The sequence below is a fragment of the Typopeltis vanoorti genome, chromosome 15 (assembly GCF_054136105.1).
Source record: "Typopeltis vanoorti isolate ZY-2024b chromosome 15, IOZ_Tvanoo_1.0, whole genome shotgun sequence".
Classification (NCBI taxonomy): domain Eukaryota; kingdom Metazoa; phylum Arthropoda; class Arachnida; order Uropygi; family Thelyphonidae; genus Typopeltis; species Typopeltis vanoorti.
Genome location: NC_143563.1, coordinates 62,908,533 through 62,921,873, shown reverse-complemented (window position 1 = coordinate 62,921,873; position 13,341 = coordinate 62,908,533).

Here is a 13,341-nt window from a genome sequence, read left to right as displayed (position 1 = left end):
CTGTACACCTGTGACTTCAAGTAGCCGCATAACCAAAAAGTCAAGGTGTAAGGGCTGGAGATGGTGGCCATTTTTCCGGAAAGAACGACTGAGGACACGGCCATCGCCAAATGTCGATCGCAGCAGGTGCTGGACAGGACCTGTGATGTGTGGAGGTGCTCCATCCTGCATGAATGTTACACTATGGAGCACTTGCCTCTCTTGCAAGGAGGGAATAATGCTGTCTCTTAAAAGCACTGCATAACGCTCGCCTGTAACAGAAACTGTACCGCTGTAGACTTCCTCAGAGAAAAATGGGCCTGTAATTAATGATGCAGTGAATCCACATCATGCTGTCACCTTTGGCTGATGCAAAGGGGTTTCCACAATCGCGTGTGGGTTCTCTCTCGCCAAGATGCGGCAGTTGTGCGCATTTACACCTCCATTAAGCGAAAAGTGCACCTCGTCAGTCCACAGGACATTTGACAGCCAATCCGCATTGTTTTCCATCTGTTGAAAAACCCAATTTGCAAATTCATGACTTCTCTCGAAATGGGTTGGTTTCAGTTCCAGTACGTGTTGGATTTCGTAAGGATACCTCTTGAGGATGATCCTGAGTGATCGCTACACAGTCCCATATGAAATGCCAGTTCGTCTTGAAATTTCACGCGCACTGCATTCCCATGTGCAGAAGCTGCCGCTTGTGTGTCGGTCTCGTGCTCGACCTCGTGCACAACTGCAATAGTTTTTTTGGGTCTCCCACTTTTTGCACTTGCTTCCAAACTGCCAGTGTCCTCAAAGCTTTTCATCATAGCTATCAGTGAGGAACAAGACATCGGTCCCTTTCCACTTCTAATACCCCGCATCGAACGATAGGTGCGCAAAGCCGCACTTGCACATTCGGAGTTCTAATAATACAGCTTAACTAAAAGTGCTTTATCTCGTAACGATAACATGACTCACCTTGGCAGAACGTTTAACTTCAGTAATAAACGTTAAATGCTGAAAGTTTAACTTCAGTATTCATTACATCTGAAATTTATGTACCTCGCGGTTTAAATAGTGACAGGTAGCAGCTCCAGGACCGCTACAGCGCCACCAGTCGGTGACAAATTTGAAGGTATGAAACATTCTAGATTTGTTAATAAAATATTAAAAACTGGTGTATAGATAGTAGGAAGCAGTATTTCATCTTAGCAGTTAAAATACAGGTGATATGACAACATGTCCGTATGTGCCGTTGCCGCTCAACTGGACCATCCAAAATCAACGGTTGGCGATGTAATCAACAAATGGAAACATACTGGCATCACTAGTGCAGTGAAACACCCAAGGTGGCCGCAAAAAATGACTGACAGGGAAGAGTTAGAACGGGTGGCATGCAAAAACCGGCTACAATCATCACAGGCCATCCATGATGACTTTAGTAACACTATGGTGAGCACTAATACTGTACGAATAGAATTCCATTTACTGGATTTCAAAGGAGGAGCAATGGCATGCAAGCCAAGCATCACAATGAACAGGGTGGCTCGGCTGGCCTGATGCAAACAGTTTATGAACTGGATAATTGACCATCTGGTGTGATGAATGAAGGTTTACCTGTTTCCAGTCATGGTGTGAAGGCAGCATGGGGAACGCTTGTTACCACAGTACATTGTGTCCACAGCAAAGTTTGGTGGTGGAGGAGTGGTGTGAGATGCATTTAGCTGGCTTGTAGTGAGACCACTGGTCGTCTGTGGTTCCATGAAGGCAGCTCAATACCATGATATTTTACATGATCAGGTGCTGTCTCCACGATAGAGTGTTAATGCAATGAACCCATGTTTCTACCAAGACAATGCCACAAAGCTGCAGCTGTTATGGAATGGTATGAAGAGATGGGTGTTGAACTAGTGCCCTGGCCTGCACAGAGTCTTCACCTCAACCCCATCGAACACCAATGGGATGAATTGGAGCAGCGATTGAGGTCCAGATCAGCACGTCCTCATCTGTTGCTGAACTCAGTGCTGCTTTGATAGAGGAATGGAGACAAATTTTACCTGTCTCTTGCACATTGGTGGAAAGCCTTCCTCAAAGGGTGCAGGATGTGATCAAAGCCAAAGGTGGACATATCCAATATTATGGTTCGCCTGCTGGAATCAATTTTAAATTGCTAAAGTGTCCAGACAATTATTGGTAGATAATGTACATATAAAGATATATATTCCCTCTTTTTTTCTAAACGTTTTTCTGCCCTTTTTGCATCACAAATTGTACAAATGAAGCATGCAGACATTTGGTCATTTCACTTGAATAACTAGAAGTCTATGAGCCTGGCGATTGTCAATTTTTTTCTCCAGTTTTTTTTTTTTTTTTGAAGAATGAAAACTGTCCACGCAGGAAACCATATTTCCTTATATATATATTCATAGAAAAGGAAATATATATAATATATATATATATATATATATGACACTGGTCAGTTGCAAAGCCTTGATAAAGTTCCTTAGAGAAATTAGAACCCACGCCTTTCCAACCAAATAAAGAATGTCACGGTATCTTTCAGCTATAATACAGAGATATTAAATGAGGGTCGAAACAACTAAAGATGGCAGCTCTTGGTGATAATTATTACTATCTTGGAAAATTGGACAGTATGTCTGTTCTCGAAACAATGGGATGTTGGTTCAATTCTTGCTGTTGACATGAATGTTTACGAATGTCTTTAGGTGGAAGATGAGTTTCATTGCCTGCTCAGAAACCATCATGCTTATTGAAGACTTAAGCTTGAAAAAGTCTGGTTACTCTTCAAGGGTTCAATATGTAAAATAATATGTAGGAAAAAAATTAAAAATATAAAGCTATAATCCCTTGCCTGTCTACTGGTTGTGAATCTGGTGCTAACTATAGGTTAACGACCTCTCATAAATGAAAGGTGTCTAAAAATATGAATGCTGTGATGAATCACTTCTTATTGTTTCCATTTTTAATGAAGTTTTATCGTGTCAGTTTCCTTCATCAGGTAATGTGCGAATGATTATGGGCATAATACTGTTCTCTATGTAATGATTTCGGAGAAATTACGCAACAACAGTTGGTAATGCGATCGTCAATCTCATCCCAATAACTCCATATCTGGAAAGCAATTATACCATTATAAAAGTGTATATAACCATTTATCAAAAAAGTTTCTTCCTACGTGACTTGTCTGTTTAAAATCACAAATTTCCTTCTGTGATAGGAGGAAGTTCTCAGACTTTGGAGTAATCTAATATTTTTTTCTCTTACAAAATAAACAAACCATTAAATACATCATACTCATTTTACAGACATAAAACACAAGTATGTTAGTGAGCTGGTTTTGGTCATCTGTTGGTAAATGAAATATAGTCTCAGAAACGAGATCACTGTCATCTGAGAAGGCTTGTACAGATAAACAGAGCTTCCTGTGTGAAGAATTTCACCAAAGCATTTAATGAAGGCTGTTCCTGACCCATATCTCAACGAACGATGTGTAAGGAATTGAAGGGGATTGGCATTTGCAGTAGCACCTTTACGCAAACCATTGATTCCTCTGTAAAGAATCGGAAAGTTCATCTACAGTAGTGTCAGAAACACCATGAGTAGAGACAAGAAAAAAGTCGTGGTTCGACGAGTCAGGATATACGTTGTTCAGTGCCGACGGTAGACAGAGAGCTTTGTGAGAGCCCCATGAAGCACCGACTCCAACTTTCTTTGTAAACACAACTCGAGGTTCTGGAGCTGGTGTCATGGTGTGGAGTAGATTCTGTTAGTACGGTATATTGTTGGAAAGTCGGGTTCTTCCAAGGAATATTTGGACATTGTTGCCGATCAGGTCCAGCCTGCAATGTTGACTTTTTATCCACCAGGCGACGGTTGTTTCATGGACGACAATGCTACTGTTCATCGTGCAAGAATTGTTCAGCGAACATGACGACGACTTTTACCATCTTTCCTGGCCACCACAAAGTACGTTGGTGGCCAGGAAAGAGGAGAATGTATGGGAACATAATTAGAAAAACAAATCCGGAAGGAAAGTCCTCTTCCGTCAAATCTAAGCAAGTAGAAGACTGTCTTCATCTGTTGTAGATGTAAACGTAATCTAACATCTTGTGAAATCTATGCCAAACTTCATAAGTGCTGTAATTCTGGCTAAAAGAGGTTCAACACGGTACTAAATTCAGTGGCCGCTATGTGTACCAAAAAAAAAACACGAAATTGGTAAAAATATTTTTTTAAAATATTCTTAGTCCACCCACAGTACAAAATGCACTATAGGTTTGAAAATAACTTTTTGCGGTGGGAACAAGATTGAAAAGATCCACTAAGACCTTTTATTCCCCATAAGGAGGAGAAGGCGAGGTCGTTTATAATTTCTTTTTTTATATGAAAAGTCGTATAAATTTAAATAATACTGATCTGTACAGTGCCTGCTTTCATTCATTCCAACCAGCTGGTTCGAACCCCTCTGTACGCATGTAAAATTGTTTGATTTCACAAAAAAAAAAAAAAATAATAGTCCAATATCAGTCTTTAACATGTAGTTGGACACAAGGTGTGCAGCTTGGGAGAGGGGGGGGGGATAAAGAAATATTTTACACAAAAGCATACAAATTAAAAAGAATATGCAATTACAATAACATTATTTTTTCTTATTTTTGTCTTTTTTTATCATTATCTTGCTTTTTCTTAGCGCAAACAAGCCAACAAGAAAGAGCGAGATAATGATGAACCTAAAATTTCCTAAAACTTGTATTCAATAGAACGCAAAAATATTCCATTGTAAAAAATTTCTGAAGTTGTAAGCATAGAGTGTAGCAGTGCAACATAGCTTGAACGATGCACCTCTCTGTCTGACTTGAAATTTTGGAAACTTATATAGGCTAGGGAAGAAAGAGAGAGAGAAATAAGTTTAAAATAAAGCTTGTGCAGTCTAATACAGTGTTCCTAGTCGTCGACGACACTTTCGATCGTCACTTGAAATACACAATCATCTTTAGTGCCACGACCATTAGAATTAATGTTTTTATTATTATTATATATATATATATATATATATATATATATATATATATATATATATATACCAGGTGATTATAAAATAACGTCAAGTGTTCAGAGCCCTCTAGCGAGTAATGTATTGGGCGAAACACACCAATATTCGGTAGACGTATACAGTGGAACAGGGGATTCTATTTAACGAAAAAAAAATAGTACCAAAAGTCGCCAACAGGGGGAATTTTTGCGCTGTCAAATTAATTTTAATAGGTGTGACTAATGAATGACTAAATAGCAAATGAGATACAGCACACATCAATTTCATGACGTTTATTGTTAATTACAAATGAGGTTGAATATGACCACCATTCTGATCTTCCAGGAACTGCATACAGTGCACGACATTTTCCACAGTGGCTGGCAACATATCGGAATTGATTTGTCTCACGTGTAACGTTATTCGATCTTTCAAAGTTGGAATATCGGGTACATGTCCTTGATACACAATGCTTTTAAGAAATCCCCACAGCCAAAAGTCACAAGGATTCAGATCAGGCGATCTCGGTGGCCATGGCATGGGAAATGCACGACTAATGATTCTTCTTTCAGAGAAATGTTGTCACAAAACACGCTGTACCTGAAGTCCGATGTGGGGTGATCCACCATCCTGCATGAAGATGGTCGAATCGAGACATCCTCTTTGCTGTAGTTGTGGGACCACAAAGTTCTGTAGCATATTGGCATACCTGTTAGCATTGACGGAACAGGTCACTGGTCCATTTTGGCGATTTTCTTCGTAAAAGTATGGACCGATGATAAAAGATGCCGTAAATCCGCACCACACTGTGACTTTGGGCGAGTGGATAGGCATCTGCAGACACACGTGCGGATTAGTTGAAGCCCAAATGCGACAGTTGCGTGTGTTAATATCGCCGTTCAAATAAAAGTGCGCTTCGTCACTCCATAAATCTGCCATGGCCATGCATCATCCATTTCCATGCGTGCTAAGAATCTCTAAGATAAGTCGATTCGTGTGGTCGCATCACCAGGGCGCAATTCTTGAACATGACTGATTTTATAGATGTAAAACTTCAACATCTGATGTAGGATTTTCCACACCGTTGTGTATGCGATATCTGTTTGCGGGGATATTGCTCTTGCACTGCTGGTTCCCTGCACATTCGTCATTTCCTGTTCCACAATAGCAGTTGCAACTTGTTCAACTTGTTGGTGATTGATTGGTTTGCATCCCCTGCCTACCTGCACTGCTAGAGTTCCAGTAGTTTCAAATCGCCGAATCAGTTTTCGTAAGTTTGTTACGCTAATCGGTCCTTTTCGTAAATTTTTCATACGCCGAAAATTACGAAGACAAGCACTGGCATTATTGTTCCACTGATAATAGAGTTTGACTAACAAAGCACGCTCACGTAAGGTAAGAGGCATCGAAAAGCAGTTCGTCTATGAATGATAAGAAATCTCACAAGCTTTCCTTTTATTGCATGATCGCTCACAAGAAACGCGATAATGCAAATTAATGCATTTTACTCGGTAAACAGCGCCAAAATTTCCCCGTTTTGTTACTTTTTTTTTCTCGTTAAATTGAATCCCGATGTTCCACTGTGTACGTCTACCGAATATCGGTGTGTTTCGTCCAATACATTACTCGCTAGAGGGCTCTGAATACTTGACGTTATTTTATAATCACCTGGCATATATATATATATATATATATTAGGGTTACCAAGTAATTTTATAAACTTGGTTATTTTACTCCTAATCCCAAGTAAGCAAACAGTTAAGTTTGCGCCTGAAACGTAGTTCAAGTCTAAAGGTGGTGCAACACCAGGGCAACTCATTGTAAAGGGTAAAGCTCTGATCACTATTCTTAGTATTTTCCATAATGTAAAGCACATCTCACTACTCCCCGTATACGGGAATAAAAAGGCGTTAGCTGATTTTTTTTTTTTGTGGTTATTTTATTCCTAATACAACTAGGACCCCACCCATGATGTATACCAATACATTATGGGTGGGGTCACTACCCAGACCGGTTTCAACCTTTTTTGAGGTCTCCTCAGTGAGTAGCTAGACCCTAAATACCAATACCAAGGTTTTAGTAATACAGAGCCCTATCAACTTTACCTATACAAGTTGTATTAGGAGTAAAATAACCAAAAAATAAATAAATAAATAAAAAATCAGCTAACGCCTTTTTATTCCCGTATACGGGGAGTAGGCGAGCCCTACTAACTTTTGGAGACTGAGTGGGCAGTTCAATCTCCACTGGTACCAATCAGAGATAGATGGCCCAAGGCTATCACTAATTAAGCGGTACTCAGTGAAGAGAGACGGCTCAAATGTGCCGCCATCTCGTGGTCCCTAACCCTAACACAATATATTTAATGTCTGAAATAATGTGGGTTCTACCGTCGATTTTCTTGAGTTTACAGGACGAAAAACCCGAGTTTCCAGGAGGAAAATCCTGCTTGCCCGTGCCAGAGATCGACTAACTCGGGGAGCGGTCGAAAAAAGGCTTAGAAAAATTTCCTCTAGTCGCCGACTAGACTCGAAACCAAGTCTTCCTTCGTGCGGCCAAGCGCCGTGGTTGGCAAACGCCACATCCACTGAGCTACCCAGGCCCAAGTTTATAAAATTACTTGGTAACCCTAATATACATTATTCCCAAGGTAAATAAAAAAAAAACTTATTTACATCTATATCTCCTCCAGAGATTCTTATTCAAAATAAAAACACTTTGTAGCAACTTGTATAGGTAAAGTTGATAAGACTCTGTATTACTAAAACCTTGGTATTTTGGGTCTAGCTACTCACTGAGGAGACCTCAAAAAAGGTTGAAACCGGTCTGGGTAGTGATCCCACCCATAATGTATTGCGGTATACGTCTCTTAGTGAGATGTGCTTTACATTATGGAAAATACTAAGAATAGTGATCAGAGCTTTACCCACTTTTACAATGAGTTGCCCTGGTGTTGCACCACCTCTAGACTTGAACTACGTTCAGGCGCAAACTTAACTGTTTGCTTACTTAGGATTAGAAGTAAAATAACCAAGTTTATAAAATTACTTGGTAACCCTAATATACATTATTCCCAAGGTAAAAAAAAAAAAAAAACTTATATGTATATATATATATACTATACTGCCACAGAGGTCAAAATAATTATTTCAAAATTAATGATGATCAATGTCTACCGGTCCTTGATATAAACAAAAGATGTGCGAGTGTAAAATAATTACCCGACTCTCCTCATTTGAAGTCTAGGATAATATTTTCGCATATATAAAAATATCAGAACTGAACGGCAGTATTTAAAGGTCATTCAGCATTATATTAAATGTATATTAAACAAACTACCGAGATAGTTGAGATTAAGTAATTCAATACCAAAATTAGAACTCTAGTTCGCAGAAAGTGACTGTGTCCTCGTAACGGTGGTATTATTCCAGAAATGAGAACGAATCGATCGTCTTATCTGTGGAAATAACGTTAAGACTGGAGTCTCTCTCTCTCTCTTTAAATTGACGTTGAATGATTAGCTGATTGCAATATAGAGAAGTAAAATATGACAAAATCTTACATATTTTGTCATATTATGCTTCTCTATATTTTTCTTTATAATTTTTATGTGAAAATTCACTTTTATCTACAATACGACGACATAGAATAATAGGTCAAAATTTAGGGTTTATTCATGAATCATATCGCATTCTAAGGAACGAGAGTAGGTGCACGAAAGTGTTACACGGAGGTGGAGATATATCTAGAAAGATGTCATCACAGACGTTGACGACAAGGAATTTCGAACAAATTTTTATTTTTTATTTAAAAAAAAAATCAGCTAAATGCTACTACAAACTGAATGACAGAAATTGAGGAAAAATATTTTAGCCTAATAACTCGAAATCCTTTGTAAATACAAAGGCAGTAAACATTCCTGCTTGCTTACTATCGTTTGTCAATTATTCCGCTATATGAGTTGGCAGACGACTGCGCAGAGATTAATCTCATTACGCTTAAGGTTTGTATCACTGCGTCATCATTTGTACATCACGCTTCGTTCTATGTTTTCGTGATATGAGAAGATTTACAAAACAGGTACTGGTCCTTGTTAAATTTTACACAAATATAAACTTAATAACGCATCAATTCTTGCCGTTTTTCTGATATTGATTATAAAGCATTTTTTTTTAATTTAAGTTGACGTAATATAAATGATTAAGGTTAGTGACATCACTACTGCACTGTTTGAACATGCTTACAGCTGATGTGCATCAATATAAAAGGAAATAAATTAGAACAGGTGCAAAAATACATATGCCTCGGACACTTGATCACAGAAAATGGCAGGACAGAAGATGAAATTAGAAAAAGGATTGAAATTGCAAGGTCAGCTTTCAACAGGATGAAAAATCTACTAACATCTAGAGAATTAAATCTGAAAACAAGACTAAGAATCTCCAAATGCTACATATGGTCTACATTATTATATGGAGCAGAGACATGGACACTCTCCAATCTGAGTGTGAAAAAAAAGGAGGCCTTTGAAATGTGGATGATGCGAAGAATTATGAGAATAACGTGGAAAGATAAAAAGACAAATGAAGAGGTACTAGAGATAGCAGGCGTAAACAGGATCCTGATGAAAGAAATTAAAAAGAGAAAAGTCGGATGTTTTGGACATATTCTGAGACATAACTGCCTACAAAGGACACTTCTCGAAGGAACTGTTGAGGGAAAGAGAAAGAGAGGAAGATAAAGACTGGAATGGATGAAATATATAGAAGACTGGACCTGTCTCTCATATGAGGAATGAAGCAGAGAGGCGCAGAATAGGACATGGTGGAGACACATGGTAGTCAATCTCCTGGAGGGAGAAGACACCTGACAGGATAGGACAGCCGATGAGGTGTGACAAAGTCGAAAATTTTCTAAGAAAACTTTTTAAAAAAATTAAATAAAATAAAATCCAGCATATTAACATATTTACATTTTTAAAAGTTATTTAATGATATGAATAAATAATTAAATTTCAGTTTAATTTAATTTAATATATTTAAATCTTATTTTATTTATTTAGCCATTTAAAAAAATATTTGACTAAGTAATTTTTTTTATTTATCTAACAATTTATTTATATTCATATATAAATAACGTTTAAATAGTTTCAAAAGAACTTTACAAAAGAATGTAATTGACAGGGCTTTTATTTGCCACTTTTAATTACAGTACTTATTATTGACTTTATTAAAGTGTCTTTTAATTAGCAGTTAAAACGGATAATTAAAATTCACATGGCACAGTGATATTATAGATCTTGTGACTTCTGGGGCGTGGGGTTAGTATAAAAAATACTTATGCACATGTGTATGCTTATGTTATTTATTGTAAAAAGTAGAACTTTGATCACTAGATGTCAGGCAGCGCAAGCAGTCTGCTACAACAGTAAACCTGCACCTTTACGTTTCGTTTCGATTACGTATTTTCGCTTGTGTATTTGGTCCGTAAACAGGATGTTTTGTTGGCATGAGGTCCCATAAAACACGACAGTGACTCACGAAGAGGAATTAGTTGCCAAACCATACAGATCCTGAATACTTATCTACGTGGGGTTAGGTGTTTTAAATCTTCACAAGTGTTTTTTGTTCCAGCGTCGCCTTACCTTCGCTGATTCTTATTATTTGTGCAATAATAATCTTAGTTGGTTTTAGACTAACGCAATGGGTGAAAACTGTTAAACTGACTATTACGACTTTATTCTAAGGTTACCCTAAGCAACAACGTTTAAAAACAATTCAAAGATAAAACAGTCGAAATAATTAAAAAAGAATATCATCATAATATTGTATGATGATATTAAGGATTAAAACGTTCTTGCAAGTTTGTTGTTGTTGTTGTTTATTGCTGTTAATTATAAACAAATAAATAATAAATTTACTCTTATTATTTATTATTCATTTTCTTTTAAGTTAGTACATTTAATTATATAATTGTTTCGTTATTATTATATATCTTCTTAAGTCCTCAAAATATCGCAAGATTCCGAAGAATTAAGGTCGATCTACCTTCGGTCTAGCCAGAACAATTTTAATACATAACGTGCTTTAAAAAAAATATTACTGGGAAAACAGAAAACGAATAGACTAATCGATATTAGTATGATGTCCATTTGGACAACGAAGTTTTGGTGATATCAAATAAAGCAGTTTTTAGATCCAATTTTTCCTTTATCAGTCACATAGAAAAAAAAATGACTTAAAATTAATGTGTTCAGTAGAGCGAGGGAGAAAATCAGAACCTATAATATTATTTTCTAAAAGCGAGAGTTAGTAGTAGTAGAGAGAAAATTCATTACGTTCTTATTCAGTAGGCATTTGAAGATATTTGAGAGCTTATCCAAAATAACTTCACTTTGCAATAACATCGAGAAAATAAAATGCGACCCAACTTTTCTATTTATTGTTTTTTTGTTTACATACGCTCAAATAGTAAAAAACGAAGTCATTCCACTATATACGCAGTAGATTTTTGGCAAGCGTTTTTGAAAGTCGCTAGTTTAGTGCCATTAATGGAAGGACTAAGAACAGAGCTAGGCTTAGAATTTGCAGACTATGAATGAAATGTTGATATCGAGTATAATTCCGAGGAAAGCGTTTCTTAAACAAAGTCTGCGTTGTATAAAATAAAATCAATGTTTCATGTATATACTTACGAGTAGTTTATTTATTTTTATTTTATTTATATTATTTTTTTGCTAAATATTAGCACCGCACAAAACTAGATATAGAAAAATATCGAAAACAATTTTAGTCTTGAGGATTTTTGGCAAAAAAATGCAACTAGGGGGATTGCTTAGGATGCTAATTCATCCTGTTAATGGAGGAAGAAAAGGTTGTGTGTGTGTGTGTGTCACGACATCCTTTATATTCTTTGATTGTTTCTTCCTTTATAAATCTTCTTTTTTGCCTTTTGACTTCCAGTCCCCCTTATCTTCATAATTTTGCCATCAATAATTATTTTGATGTGTTTATTCCACTTTACTTTCTTCTTCTTCCTATCGCTATCAATTATTTTATTGATTTCTTACTGCCGATTCTGGATATCTTCATGTTTTCAAGGAGTATCCATTTTTTCGTAGGATGTTCGTCTGACATTTGTATCTTCCGTAATGTTTCGGTATATATCTGATATCTTATCTTGTTGCCAATTCTATAGGGCGCTTTCTTAAGGCGCTGTCATTCTTCCAAGGGTGAGCTAAGAAAATTTGGTAGGAAAAGACCTGAGTTCGAATTCCCTTAAGGGAATTATTTCTTACGGAGGTTGTTGGAGATCCCCCACCCCGGGCAATCATGCAAAGCAGCTGATAAGCACGCGTACACACACACACACACACACACAGAGAGAGAGAGAGAGAGAGAGAGAGAGAGAGAGATTAACAGACATAATACATATAGACATTTAGGAGATTTTTTAGCCTCTCGGAATGTTATCAAAAGCGTTTTCTAAGAACAATGAAGCGTACACTGCGTCCTTATTTTAGGCAAGGCTTATTTTATCAGAACGGTAATTTGATAAAACAGTTTAATCCAATGGCTTATCAGGTAGTTTTACTAACCTAAAATAGACCGAGTAATTTCACTAAGCACAAGGAACACTCTAACTCTTTTTTTTTTCTTTTTCTTTTTTCTTTCGTGCCATCGATTTAACTAATCATTTTCTCAGAATAAATAGTTCTTTATTACATAAACGATCTTTCATTATCAAAGTTTTGCAAGTCCTCTTACTAAATTTATTATCATAGCAAGTTTCTTTCTAACTATTTTGCGAATAATATTAACGTTACGCATGAAAGGGTGATTCCATTGCAATTTTAGTTGCCTGTGTTTGTTTTACCTTCCTTAACATGTGCTCCACTGCTGCAAAAAAAAAAAAAGTATTTCACAAACCGAAATATACCATTTGTCGGGATTACGGATGCCATTCTAAATGCATAAAATTTCCAAGAAATGTAAACTCGGTGTGATACCTTTGGGAAGAGTTTGAACTTTCGTTGAGCAAGAGATCAATCTGGCTTGCATTTTCCTCATTAAAAATGACACCAAATTCTTTTGGCGAATGTGGAGTCCTTGATCCCTTGTACAACCAACGTTCTAACTCTTCCCAAAGGTATCATACCGAGTTCAGAATGGAAGTTTGTGCTGCCCATTGTAATGATTACACATTCCTCTATACCAGGGGTAGCCAAATTTCTTTGATCGTCGACCCCTTCAAGAGTTTCTTGACTTTTTATCGACCCACTGTATTTTACTATTACGTAATTATAATAGGACAAGCAAAAAAGA